The 12,604-nt window shown below is 42.5% G+C and overlaps 1 non-coding gene across 1 annotated transcript; it reads right to left on the bottom strand.

Moving 5' to 3' along the window:
* Nucleotides 1-2,287: 2,287 nt before the first annotated feature.
* On the bottom strand, nucleotides 2,288-2,363 carry TRNAI-GAU (transfer RNA isoleucine (anticodon GAU)). The gene has a single exon. It is a non-coding gene; the product is annotated as a tRNA-Ile (tRNA).
* Nucleotides 2,364-12,604: the final 10,241 nt, after the last annotated feature.

Raw genomic sequence — 12,604 nt, 5'->3', positions numbered from 1 at the left:
CAAGGAGCAGCCACAAATTCTGAGGCCTGTTTAGGGGAACAGGGCATAGGAAGGAAAAAATACATGGTTTCTGCTCTTGAGGATTCATGGTCTAATGGCAGAAATTGACATATTTTGTGGAAAAGGTGACATTTTAGCTAGACTTTGAAAGACATGTGTGATTTTTAACAGGCAGAGATAGACAATAAGAGAAAAAGGGATTTCCAGAAAAAAGAAAGCATGAGGACACTAATGTCCCATGGGCATTAAATGGTTCCTTTTTCTGTTTCCCCTCCCAGTTCCTTTTCGTCCATAGGTTTCCATAAAAATTGTCTTCTTGGCACCATACGAGCACGTGGTTTCTGTAAGAATCATCTTCTGACCATATATCAGTTGGTGAATGTAGGTAGAATACTAATCCAACAGGCTAACCAGTTCTTCCTTACAAATTTTGGAACTGAAACTGAAAGAAAAAAAAATTCTCTTTGGGTATCAGAAAGAGATAGTCAGCTGTTGATGACTATGACCTAGAGAAATGTAGGAAGAGAGAGTGAGGAAAAAAAAAAAAAGGGGAAGAGAAAGAAATGATGATCCCAGCCCTTGAGCAAGGTTTTATATGACACTAGAAGCCCGATGCACGAAAATTCGTGCAAGAGTAGGCCCTCCTGCCCTCCCCTGCCCCCCCCCGGGCTGCCAGCACCTGGGACCCGGGCTTCCCTCCCTTGGCACCGGCAGGCACCCAGGACCCCGGCTGGCTTCCCCTGGGCCACCCAGACCTGGGCTGGCTTCCCTCCAGCCCCGGCTTCATCAGGAAAGATGTCCGGAATGATGTCCAGTCTAATTAACATATTACCCTTTTATTATTATAGATTATTCATATTCTTGGCCTTGGATGCCAGTTAAGTCTCTCAAGTCTAAAACTGCTGTTTAAAGAAATCTGCCCATCTTACAGACCTGCAAGTTAACTAACCCGCCTGTTTGGTTTTGTTATTTTTCCCTCCCAGAGGATTTGGCTCTGTTGATTTCCTGCCAGCTCTTACTTTCAAATGGAAATAGTTCAATTTCTCTGTTTCTAGAACATAGAATTCATTACGCCTGGATTTTTGCCAACAATGTCCTTCTCGTGTTTTTAAAGCTGAGATGGATGTTACAGAGTGGCCTAGTGGGCTCGACCCAGGATTAGAAGTCAGGCAGTGATATATTAGATGTCTGTGTGGATGCTCTGTTCTGGGTGGCGGGGCTGCTAGGGAAATGAGTTGGGGGGGGGGAGGGGGGCAGGGGGGAGGGAGGGCACCCAGGGTGAAACCTTGGGTCTAGAGTGGAGAACTGTGTCCAAGAGATTAGGTAAGATTTGGCTGATGTGAGGCAAGATTTAGATCCTTCCTCTGCCCTCGGAGCCCTGGTGAGTATTTACCATAGAAAGGGCATCGCTGTTTACTCCTTTTGGCCACGTGGGTAGAAAGCAGAAAACCAGGTGACAGAGAATATTTATAAAGGAAGAACCACTCTGTTGTTTTTTTTTCCTTCTATTTACAATGCTCCTTTTCTCTTCCTACCTCTGCAACCCTGCTCATCCTCTTGTTTCTGCTAGTGCTGAGAAGACGTGCCTTCCTGCACAGGCAGGGACCTTAGGAATGTGTCCATCAGCATGACCTTAGGGCCAAAGGGATTTCTCATTCATGTGGCTCTGTTTCATCCCTTTACCTTTTAGATTAGGTTACTTTCTAGGAATATGTTAATGTTTAATTTTTTTTTTCTCTACTAGTTGGCTATATATTTTTTAAACTAAACTTTTCATTTTGGGACAGTTGTAGATTCACATGCAGTTATAAGACAATACTGAAGAAAAAAAGAAAAGAAAAACAAGAAAGAATACTGAGAAAACTTGTGTACCCTTTACCCCATTGTATGATGCCTTCATGTACAAAATAAATGTCATCAACATTGATATAATCAAGATACATAACAATTCCATCGCCACAAGGATTCCTCATGTAGCCCTTTTATAGTCACATACACTTTCCTCCTTCCCTTGCCCCCTCATTATCCCTTAATAACCCCTAATCTAGTCTCCATTTCGATAATTTTGTTATTTTGAGAATGTCACATAATGGAATGACACAGCATAAAACCTTTTGGTATTGGCTTTTTTTTTTTTTATTCAGCATAAATTCCTGGAGATTTGTGTATATATTAATAGTTCTTTCTTCCTTTATTTATTTTTATTGATTGATGGATTTGAGAGAGAGAGAGAGACATAAATTTGTTGTTCTACTTATTCGTGCATTCATGGGCTGCCTCGTGTATGTGCCCTGACTGGGGATTGAACCCACAACCTTGGCATATCAGGCCAACACTCTCACCAACTGAGCTAGCCGCAGGGCTCTTTTTGTTTTTTAATTGCTAAGTAATATTTCATGATATGGATGTACTACAGTTTGTTTACTATTCACTCATTGAAGGACATCTGGGTTGTGTCCAGTTTTTGGCTATTTGAGTAAAGCTGCCACAGGCTTTTATGTGAACGCACATTTTCATTTCTCTGGCATAAATGCCCAAGAGTGCAATCGCTGGGTCCTGTGGTAGCTATGTTTAGTTTTATAAGAAACTGCCAAACTGTTTTCAAGAGTGGCTGGACCACTTTACATTCCCACCAGCGATGTGATCCAATGTGATCAGGCTCCTCCCCATCTTTGCTACCACTTGATGTTGCCACTATTTTTCATTTTAGCCATTCTGATAATAGCGCAGGGTTAGCTCACTGTGGTTTAAATCTGCATTATTTTCCGGATGGCTAATGATGTTGAACAGTTTTTCATGTGCTCATTTAGCGCCAGTGTATCCTCTTTGGGAAACGTGTTCATGTTCTTCGCCCATTTTTTAAATGAGTTGTTATATTTTTTTAAATTGTTGAGCTTTGTGTGTTCTCCATTTATTCTAGATACCAGTTTTTTGTTGGATATATGGTCTTAAAATATTTTCTCCCAGTCTATAGCTTGTTTTTTCATCGTATCAGTGTCTTTGGAGAAAAAAATATTAATATTGAGAGATACAATACATCAATTTTTTCTGTTTATGGATTATGTTGTTGGTGTCTTTGAAAAACTCATGAAAGCTTTTTCCTAAAAGTTTTATAGTTTTACGTTTAAGTCATGACCGCATATTTTAAATTAGCTATTTAGACCTCTGTCTGAAACAAGCTTTCTGAAACAAGCCCTAGCATGTAGAATACTTCCTGCTCTCATTTCCTTTCTCAAGCATCCACTGAATGTCAGCTATGACTCAATCACTGATACCAAGTCCTGGATACAGTTCTCGATTAGGTACGTGCTTCTGACTTGGTGATGAGTCAGTTGAATGATGTACTTAAAAGCGTGAATGTTGGAGCCAGATTCTTCTGATTCAAATGCTGGTGCCACCCCTCAAAAGCTTCGTGATCTTTAGCAAGTGATTCAGTCCCCGAACATTAATTTTTCACATCACTCACGTCTGAATGAAAATAATCACAATACCTATTTCTCAGGATTGGGAGAAGTAAATAAAATGTCACATGTAAAATGCTTAGCCCAGTACCTGGCATATACATAGAAAACACTCAGTCATTTTTGGTGCCCCTCCTGATCACCCCCCAGGCAGAGATGCTCCATGCACCTTCCTCACCTCAAGGGTCTCCTTCCCTTGTGTCCATTTCTTCCACTTTGCCCCTCCTGGTCCTAATTATTCTACATCTTTTATGAAACCTTCTCAACCTACTTCAGCATCTGATAGAATTCCCTATCCAAATCATTGTGGCATTCGTGTACGTGTTCAGGTTGCCTTTATTGTTTAGGGATGTGGTATGTGCCTCCTTGAAGGCATGCCCCAGCTCTCCATGGAGTTTAGTGGGCAGCTGGCAAAGACGCCTCACGTCCACAGGATGCTGATAGTGGGATCTTAATTATAACATGTTTTGTAGAAAGCAATTTGGCAAAATGAAATCCAGAGCCTTAAACCCTCTAATCCAGTGATTTGACTTTTTCAGATTCTGTCCAAAGAATGGTTAGATACTTGAACCAAATTTTATGTATAGGTTCAAGGAATATTTCTCACAGCTTTATTGGTAAAAGTAAGGATTTAGAAAAACAAAATATTTTTCTATAAGGATTTAGAAAAACAAAATATTCATAGGAATATTTCTCACAGCTTTATTGGTAAAAGTAAGGATTTAGAAAAACAAAAGTGTAAACAATAAAAAATCAGGACTTGCCAAAACAGGTTTGGCTCAGTGGATAGAGCATTGGCCTGCGGACTGAAAGGTCCCAGGTTCGATTCCGGTCAAGGGCATGTACCTTGGTTGCGGGCACATCCCCAGTCGGGGATGTGCAAGAGGCAGCTGATCGATGTTTCTCTCTCATCGATGTTTCTAACTCTCTATCCCTCTCTCTTCCTCTCTGTAAAAAATCAATAAAATATATTTTAAAAAAATCAGAACTCATGCAAAGTCCACTTATATGGTGGAATATTATATTGTCAATAAAATTCTATTTTCCTAATCATAGAGTATATAGCTGTGATGATATTTACTAAAGACCTCTTTGTAATAATGGGAAAGCCCAACTATATGGATAAATGAAATCTAAAAATTGTCACAAAATGGAATTATAGTATTTCAGTATTACTAATTTCAATAGAATTACAGTATTAATCATTTTTTTTTGGTTAATCCTCACCTGAGGGTATTTCCCCCCGCCCCCCCCCCCCCATTGATTTTTAGAGAGAGTGAAAGGGAAGGAGGGAGAGAGAAGGAAAGAGAGAAACATAGATGTGAGAAAGACACATCGATTGGTTGCCTAATGCATCCCACCGGGCCTGGGGAATTATGACCCCCCCCCCTTTTTATTCTATTTTATTATTATTTTTAAATATATTTTTATTAATTTCAGAGAGGAAGGGAGAGAGAGATAGAAACATCAATGATGAGAGAGAATCACTGATGGGCTGCCTCCTGCAGGCCCCGTACCGATCAAGCCCGAAACCTGGCCATGTGTCCTTGACTAGAATCAAACCTAGGGACCCTTCAGTTCTCAGGCAGACGCTCTATTCACTGAGCCAAACAAGCTAGGATCCCCCCACCCTTTTTTAATGTATGTATATAGAGACACACATACAAGCATATAAAGAAAATATACACCAAAATTTTAGTGGTGATTGTCTTCAAGTAATAGTGTTTTTGGTGACTTTAATTTTGATTTTGGCTTCTCTAAAACATAACATTTATTACCTTTAGCAAAGAAAATGACAGGTATAATCTTTTTTTTTTCTAGACTGTTTACACAAATATAATGGTCATTCATTCATCACATTCAAAACATTTATTAACTGCCTACCAATTGTTAGGCTCAGTACTAGGAACACAGTAGAGAACACAACTGACACAGTCCTTTAATCACTAGTTCAAGTGAGTGGTGCAAACGCTTAGAAAACACAGAGAGATGTGATGACAGTGATAGTACTGAACGTTGTGGAAGCTTAGAGAAGGTGGGGGTTAGGGAATAGGATAAGGCTATTTGGTAGAACATAAGTGACTTAGAGCCAAAAGAAAGGGTGTAGAGAGGGGAGAATGATCCAAGCTTAGGGATAAGCATTTTCAAAGGTTCTAAAGGGACACACCACTAAAGAAATGTGAAAAGTCACATGGCAGGGGCATGGAAGGGGGACTGTTGGAAGGCAAGCTAGAAAAAGAAAGTAGGAATTGGAAAACGAAGGTCCTTATGGGTTATGTTGATGACATGTTCTATCCATAAGAGTAAACAAGAAAAAAAATGGCATTTAATGGGTTTTAAATGTGATATTTTTGCTCTAAAGAGATCACACCGACTACTGAGTAGGGAATGAATTACAGGGAGACAGGACTGGAGGCAAGGAGACTGTTAGGCAGTAGCTTGGGTCACTGTGATGATGATAAGGGCTGTAGGGATGGAGAGGTGAGACCTGATGAAGAAGTGACTTGGTGATTGATTGGGTTGGACTGGTGGTGGTGGTAGAGGAGGTGTCAAGGTAAAGCAAGTGTCAAGGACAGTGTTTTGGCTCCTGGGTTGGCCATTGTGTCTGGTGGTACCACTAATTGAGATATGGGACAGATGAGGAGGCGCAAAGTGGGAGGGAAATTGAGCTCCATTTGGGACACGCTGAGTTTGAGCTTCCTGTGGGAAATCCAATGGGGTGTTTAGGAAGCTGTTGGGTAGATTCAAGTCTAAAAGTGAAGTGTGACACTGGCCATAGAGACAGGCGTGTTGGGGGGGCGCGGGGGGGGCAATAATGAAGGTAGATGAGATCACCAAAAGATGTATATAAAAAGCAAAAAGAGGGCTGAGGACAGGGCCCAAAGGAAAACCAACCTTTAGGAGACTGAAAGTGAGAAAGAAAATGGACTCAAACCTGGTCTGGGACAGAAATTTGGTGTGTGATGTAATTTACAACTCCTTCTGGGAAGCAATTAGCATTCCTGATAAAGTGCGTGAACAGTTTTCTGACAGACTTTAATAAGACTGAGAACTCCTTCTGGGAAGCTAGGGTTACCCATCCAGCTGATTGACTAGCCTAATAATCTTTAACCAGATGTTCTTTTTTAAAGTTCCATTCTAAACTTGGTTGGTGAACCATTCTTTTTTTTTTCTTATAAAATGCCTCAACCAGAATTACTCCTTCAGTTGATTTTTTTCCCCAAAATGCTTCTTCTCAGGTACTCAAAAACAATTTGTTTGAGGCCTTGCTTTAGCCAAAGAGAAAGAGAAACCTGCAAGAGGGTAAGAAAAGGCAGGCAGGTAGGAGAGAATGCAGAGTCTGTTGGTGTATGGACGCCAGGCGAGAGCAGGGCATGTGTGGACAACCATGTCACGTGCCAGTGGGATGTTAAGGACAACAAAGGTGACAAATCGCCACAGGATTTAGCACCAAGAATGTCAGTGGTGATCTTGGCAAGAGCAATTTCTCTAGAGTGATTGGGAGCATAATTCAGAATGCTGTGGGCCCAAGAATGAGTGCAGACCATTCTTTCAACAAGTGTGACTGCAAAGAGAAAGGAAGAGGAAGAGAGCTTTAAGAGGGTTTCTTTTCAGTGGGAGACGTAAGTACATTTAAATGTTTGGGAAGGACTCAGTAGCCAGAGAAGGAGGAGGTACCCACCTGAATGAAGAGTTAATCTTTTTTTAAAAAAATATATTTTTATTAATTTCAGAGAGGAAGGGGGAGAGTGAGAGAAATAGAAACATCAATGATGAGAGAGAATCACTGATCGGTTGCCTCCCTTATGCACCCCCACTGGGGATTGAGCCCATAACCCAGGCATGTGCCCTGGACCAGAACGGAACCTGGCACCCTTCAGTGTCTGCAGGCAGACACTCTATCCACCGAGCGAAACCAGCCAGGGCAAGAAGAGCTAGTCTTGAGTTAGAGGCTCGTGAAAGTGAGTCAGTCTCAGGGCATTCTCAGCCCGTGGAAGGTCATCTCTCAGCCTTTGTGATAGGAAAGAAGGGGGAGTGTGGAAGGTCAAAGCTGGGCCTGTGCAATGGCCGCTGTCACTCCTGTGACGTAGGAGTCGGGAGCTCTGCTAAAGGTGCTGCGGAAGAGGAAGGATGGCAGGCTGAGGGCCACGAGGAAGCTCAGAGAAAGATCCTGAGCACAGTGGGAGATTACTGACTGGGAAAATGGTGATTTCAGGACATCCCTGAGGTGGCCGAGGCTGAGTACATAGTGGACCCAATAAGTCTGTGTTTTTCTCGAATGGTGCTTAGAAATCCTGATTTGGGCGTGAAGAAGGCTAAAATATTTCAACTAATCTGGACTGTCCTCAGTGACACCATGGAAGCTTTGCAGCTTCCTCTGCCCATCCTTTTCATACGACTCCTTCGTTTCCAGCTCAGGCAGGCTCTGCTTCGAACTCTGTAGACACTTCTGAGTGATCTCCACTCCCATGGCCTCAGCTAATCTCTAAGCTGTAGCCCCGCCTTTCCCTTCTGCCTTTTAGGCATTTTCAACTGTGTGTCTCCTCAAATGGAACTCAGCAATGTCCCCACTCTCATTTCTTTCACTCTGAAAATGAATATAAGCTCAGGAGGGCAGGTCTTTCCTTGTCTTTTTCACTCCTGCACCCCAGAGCTCAGAGCTCAATGAATGCCACTCAGTTCTCTAAACCTTTCTTTTTTTTCTTTTAATTTCTTTTTTATTGAATTTATTTTGGTGACAATGGTTAATGAAATTATACAGGTTTCAGGTATACAATTCTACAACACATCATCTAGATAATGTATTGTGTGTTCACCATCCCAAGTCAAGTCTCCTTCCATCACCATTTATCCCCCTTTACCTTCTTCTATCTCCCCTCCCCCCTCCCTCAGGCAATCACCAGCTGTTGTGGGTCACCTTTCATTCCAGCTTCTTCCTCACTTCTGACATCCAAGCCATCAAGTCTTGTCTACAACTAAATGTGCTTCAGAACAGGGGGGAAAAGTGAATTCTCAAACAATTCTAACAGAAACCGCTTGCTTTCCCTCCTTTTCTTTGCTTCATTAGCACTGGAACGAAACCATGGGGGGCACTGCCATCCAGCTTCCTTTCCCCCCACATCCTCCAGCCCACCCCCTTAGCCTCAGAGAATAGGGAAGTCAGTTTTTCATTTGCTAATGATTGGGGCTCAGCTTATAATGGGCCATTAAGGGGTTTCGGAAGAGAAGAGGAAAAATGGAGCGGAGGGATCCAGAGGCGCTGGAGTAGCAACCCTGGGAAGTGAGGGAGGAGGGGCCTGGGATGGATCGGGGCTGGGAGACCGGGGCCCAGAAGGACCTGCAGAGCCCCCCATCCCCCACCCCCTGACTGCCGCCTGAGTCCAGGCCTGAGGCTCCGCTCTTTAGGTGGCCACCGGGTTGGGAGCCCTCCGCCCGGTGTCATCAGTGAGACCTCCAACTGCTAATAAGTCAAGTGACAAGGAGTTGGGGTAAGGAAAGCGACTTTAGTCAGAAAGCCAGCAAGTCGAGGAGATGGCAGGCTAGCGTCCTAAAGAGCCATCTTCAAAAAACACGGAATTCAGGCTTCTTCATGCCAGGAGAAAGGGAGACGGGAGGGACTTGAGGTCAGGAGGTGGCTGATGACCACGGACATCTGGATCTCAGCAGGGGCCCCAGGGTGGTGGCGAGAGTTCTTTGCTTTTGGTCAACAAACTCCAGTTGCCTGGTCCCAGTCCCAGTTTCCCGTAAGTCTTTTGATGAACAGTCATCATTTTTGCACATACCTTCCTTATCTCCCGGGGGCGGGAGGCAGTTTCCAGCAGGGAGGCTGTTTCAGTCATTCCTAGGCTACCGGTTGGATTCCTTTAGTGATTAGCATCGCTATGTGCAGGACTAAGCAGAAGTCGCTAACTGACCTGTGATGGGAACTGGGCAGGCTCCAGCAAGGTGGGGTCAGGCAGACTGATTATTTTATTCCCTCACTGCCCAGCACCATGGCCTCTACTTAGTGGGAGCAGGGAGGAGCTCTCACCCCTTCCCAAGCCCGTGTTGAACTGAACAAGCTGGAGCCCTCTGGAGGGCTGGGGCGGTGTTAGCTGTGCCTCCATCACAGGCTGGTGTGCCTGCTGTCTCCACCACAGTCAGCGACTGCCGTCTAAGCCCCTATCTCACCTGGTCACTGCAGAAGCCTCCTATCTAGCCTCCCTACCTGTGTCTCACCCACACCCATCGGTTCTCCACACAGAAGCCGGAATTTTTGTTATAAACAAAAATCAACTCTTGGTCTCCCACCCCCTTCCTCACCTGGCGAATCCCTATAATCCTTCAGGGTTCAGGTTAAGGTCATTTATTCTGAGCCGTCTTCTCTGACCACCCTTCTCCCACCCTCCTCCCACCGCACACACACAAGTTTAGGGTCCACGTATTCACTTCCTCAAAACCCTGTGGTTTACTGTAAAACTTGTTTATATTTCAACTGGCCTGTGGGCAGGGAATAGGTGGGTCAGGGACTTGCCACCTTGTCTGGTGCCTGATTCTGTGCTCCAGTGTGGAGGTTGGAAGTAAGATCTACGTGAGCGGCTTTCAAATGTGGGTGTGGGCCAGAATTACTTGGAGGGCTCGTTAAAACACAGATTGCTGGATCCTCCTTTCTGATTTGGTAGGTCTGGGGTGGGGCTGGAAATAATGTGTCTCTGCCACGCTCTCAGGTGCAGCTACTGGTGATCACATTTTGAGTTCACACAGCTCTGTAACCAGTCAGAGGAGCAGACTGGAGGGCTAGATTGCAGTGACTGTTCAGGTAAAAGGAAAGGTTGAGTGAGAAGCATAAGCTTTGGAAGTCTCAGAGAGAGTAAAGTGAGAGACTTCAATCTGATATTAAAGATGGCAGCACTTTCCAATGGTTGACAAGGTCCAGCGAGTAAGTATGAGCGTGTGGGGCTAAAGTGGCCAGTAGATGAAGGTGTGGTATGCAGGCAAAGACCTGAAAGTTAAAAAATAAATAAATAATGTTTACTTAATAAAGTACAGGGCTGAAATGCAAATAATGAAAGAGGTAAGTGAAAAGGAAGATTGTAAAGTGGAATGTGTGACATTATTGCCATTTTATTAAAAATGCCTAGAAAAAGACTGAACATATGTGGCAATATTTATAATAGGTGAGCTTTATTTCCTTCCTTCACCTTTCTAAATTTTCAAAATTCTCTCCATTATCATCTTTTCTTTTCAATATTAGGGAAAATCTTTTCCTATTTTATTTATTTTTTTAAATATATTTTATTGATTTTTTACAGAGAGGAAGGGAGAGGGATAGACAGTTAGAGACATCGATGATAGAGAAACATCGATCAGCTGCCTCCTGCACACCCCCCACCGGGGATGTGCCCGAAACCAAGGTACATGCCCTTGACCGAAATCGAACCCGGGACCTTTCAGTCCGCAGGCCGACGCTCTATCCACTGAGCCAAACCGGTTTAGGCAATCTTTTCCTATTTTAAACCTCCTCAAATGTCAAATGTCTTGGACACTTCCATCTAGTTGAAGTAATTTATCTTCTCTCCTGTCCCCTTGTGAGACTTGTCTTTGATATCTTAACTTGTGCTAAAAGTATGAAAACCAACAAAATGTAAACAATCCAAAGCAGACAAAAGAAGAAGAAAAAAAAAAAGAAGAAGAAAGAACCTCAAGAAAAAAACAATTTAGTTGGTACTGACATCAACAAAAAGGTATCTTGGTTATTGGCCTTCCAATCATTCTTACAACTGAATGTTGTAACCACCTACCTGGCTATTCGGGATGGGTGACCTCATGGACTGGTCTGACAGGGAGCTCTGGTCCTAATCACCTACCTGTGACCTCCTGTTTCTTCTCATGTGGTTCAGGCATGGGCTGAACATTGTTCCCAACTTCACTCTTCTTGTTCAGAGTATCCATATATTCTTCCTTGAATTAGATCCCCTCCCACCCAGGTAACGTCATTCAAAAAAGGTAATAAAGTTATTCTTTTCTGTCATTTAGTTATTAAAATTACTGTTTTTTAAAATTACTTAACAAACTAAGCTCTCTTCATAACAGGGTTTATTTGGGGCATAAATTCAAAGTTACAATCAAAGTACAAATAAACTCTTAGAACACAACCCATTTTATCCAGGAGAGTACTTGTGCAATAGAATATTCTCTATGCAGCGTAATGTATACCAATTGGCAATGGTATTGTCAGTAAGAATTTCTTGCTCATTTCTCTAAAGGAATGAGATAGTACTTTAGCATGCGAATCTACTTCACTTCAAGTATAAATAATTCTGAATTTCTTGTCAAGACCTTATAATTCTTTACCTATAGAGTAGACACAAAGGAAATCAGTAAGTAAACATTTATAGGTGTAATTATGAATGATTTCACAATCAGAAATATGAATATCCAAATTTTTATTCCATAAAAATCCATTACATGGAAAAAAAAAACCTGTGTATGCTACAGCAAAATGCATGGAACATATAGAATTATAATTATCACCAAGAATATTGATCAGATCAGAAAAGACTAGAATCTTAATATTTCAACTACACTGACTACTTAGTAGCTATTTCCTTAGCTATCCTTTCATCTCCGAAAATAAAGTATGAATTAACAAACCCATTCAAGAGATCGGGAGATGGCAATCCTCAGCGATTGGGTAAGGCAAGACACGAAGTGACAGAGTGGAACCAGAAACTCGTTTGCCTAACTCTCAGCTTAGTACCTCTTATTCTAGCATGTATTGTCTGTGCTGCCAGAAGGCAAACCATGTCACCGCCTTTCCTATTTTAGAAATAAGTTTCTTTGGAGGTCTGATGGCAAAAGACACCTGTTATTTTAAAAATGTCAGCAGCTAATGATTTAATGACAGTGTTTTTTTTTTTACATGTCCTTTCTCCATTCAAGTTGTCTTCTCGTTAAATAATCACTTTTTAAGTTAGGTAAGAGCAATCAGAAATTAGGAGTTAAATTTGATCTTGTCTATCATCTCAATGGGAAAACTAAGACCCAAAGAGATTTGTCCAGGGTCTTCTGGTCCAGGGTTATTTATAGCACATGACACTGCCTCAGCCATAACTATTCGGAAGAATTGGCATAATTGAAAGGATGTTCCTGGAACCATCAGT

Source organism: Eptesicus fuscus, chromosome 6, assembly GCF_027574615.1.
Source record: "Eptesicus fuscus isolate TK198812 chromosome 6, DD_ASM_mEF_20220401, whole genome shotgun sequence".
NCBI classification, from domain to species: Eukaryota; Metazoa; Chordata; class Mammalia; order Chiroptera; family Vespertilionidae; genus Eptesicus; species Eptesicus fuscus.
The sequence above is the reverse complement of the archived record's forward strand: the minus strand, read 5'-3'. Positions and strand labels throughout refer to the sequence as shown.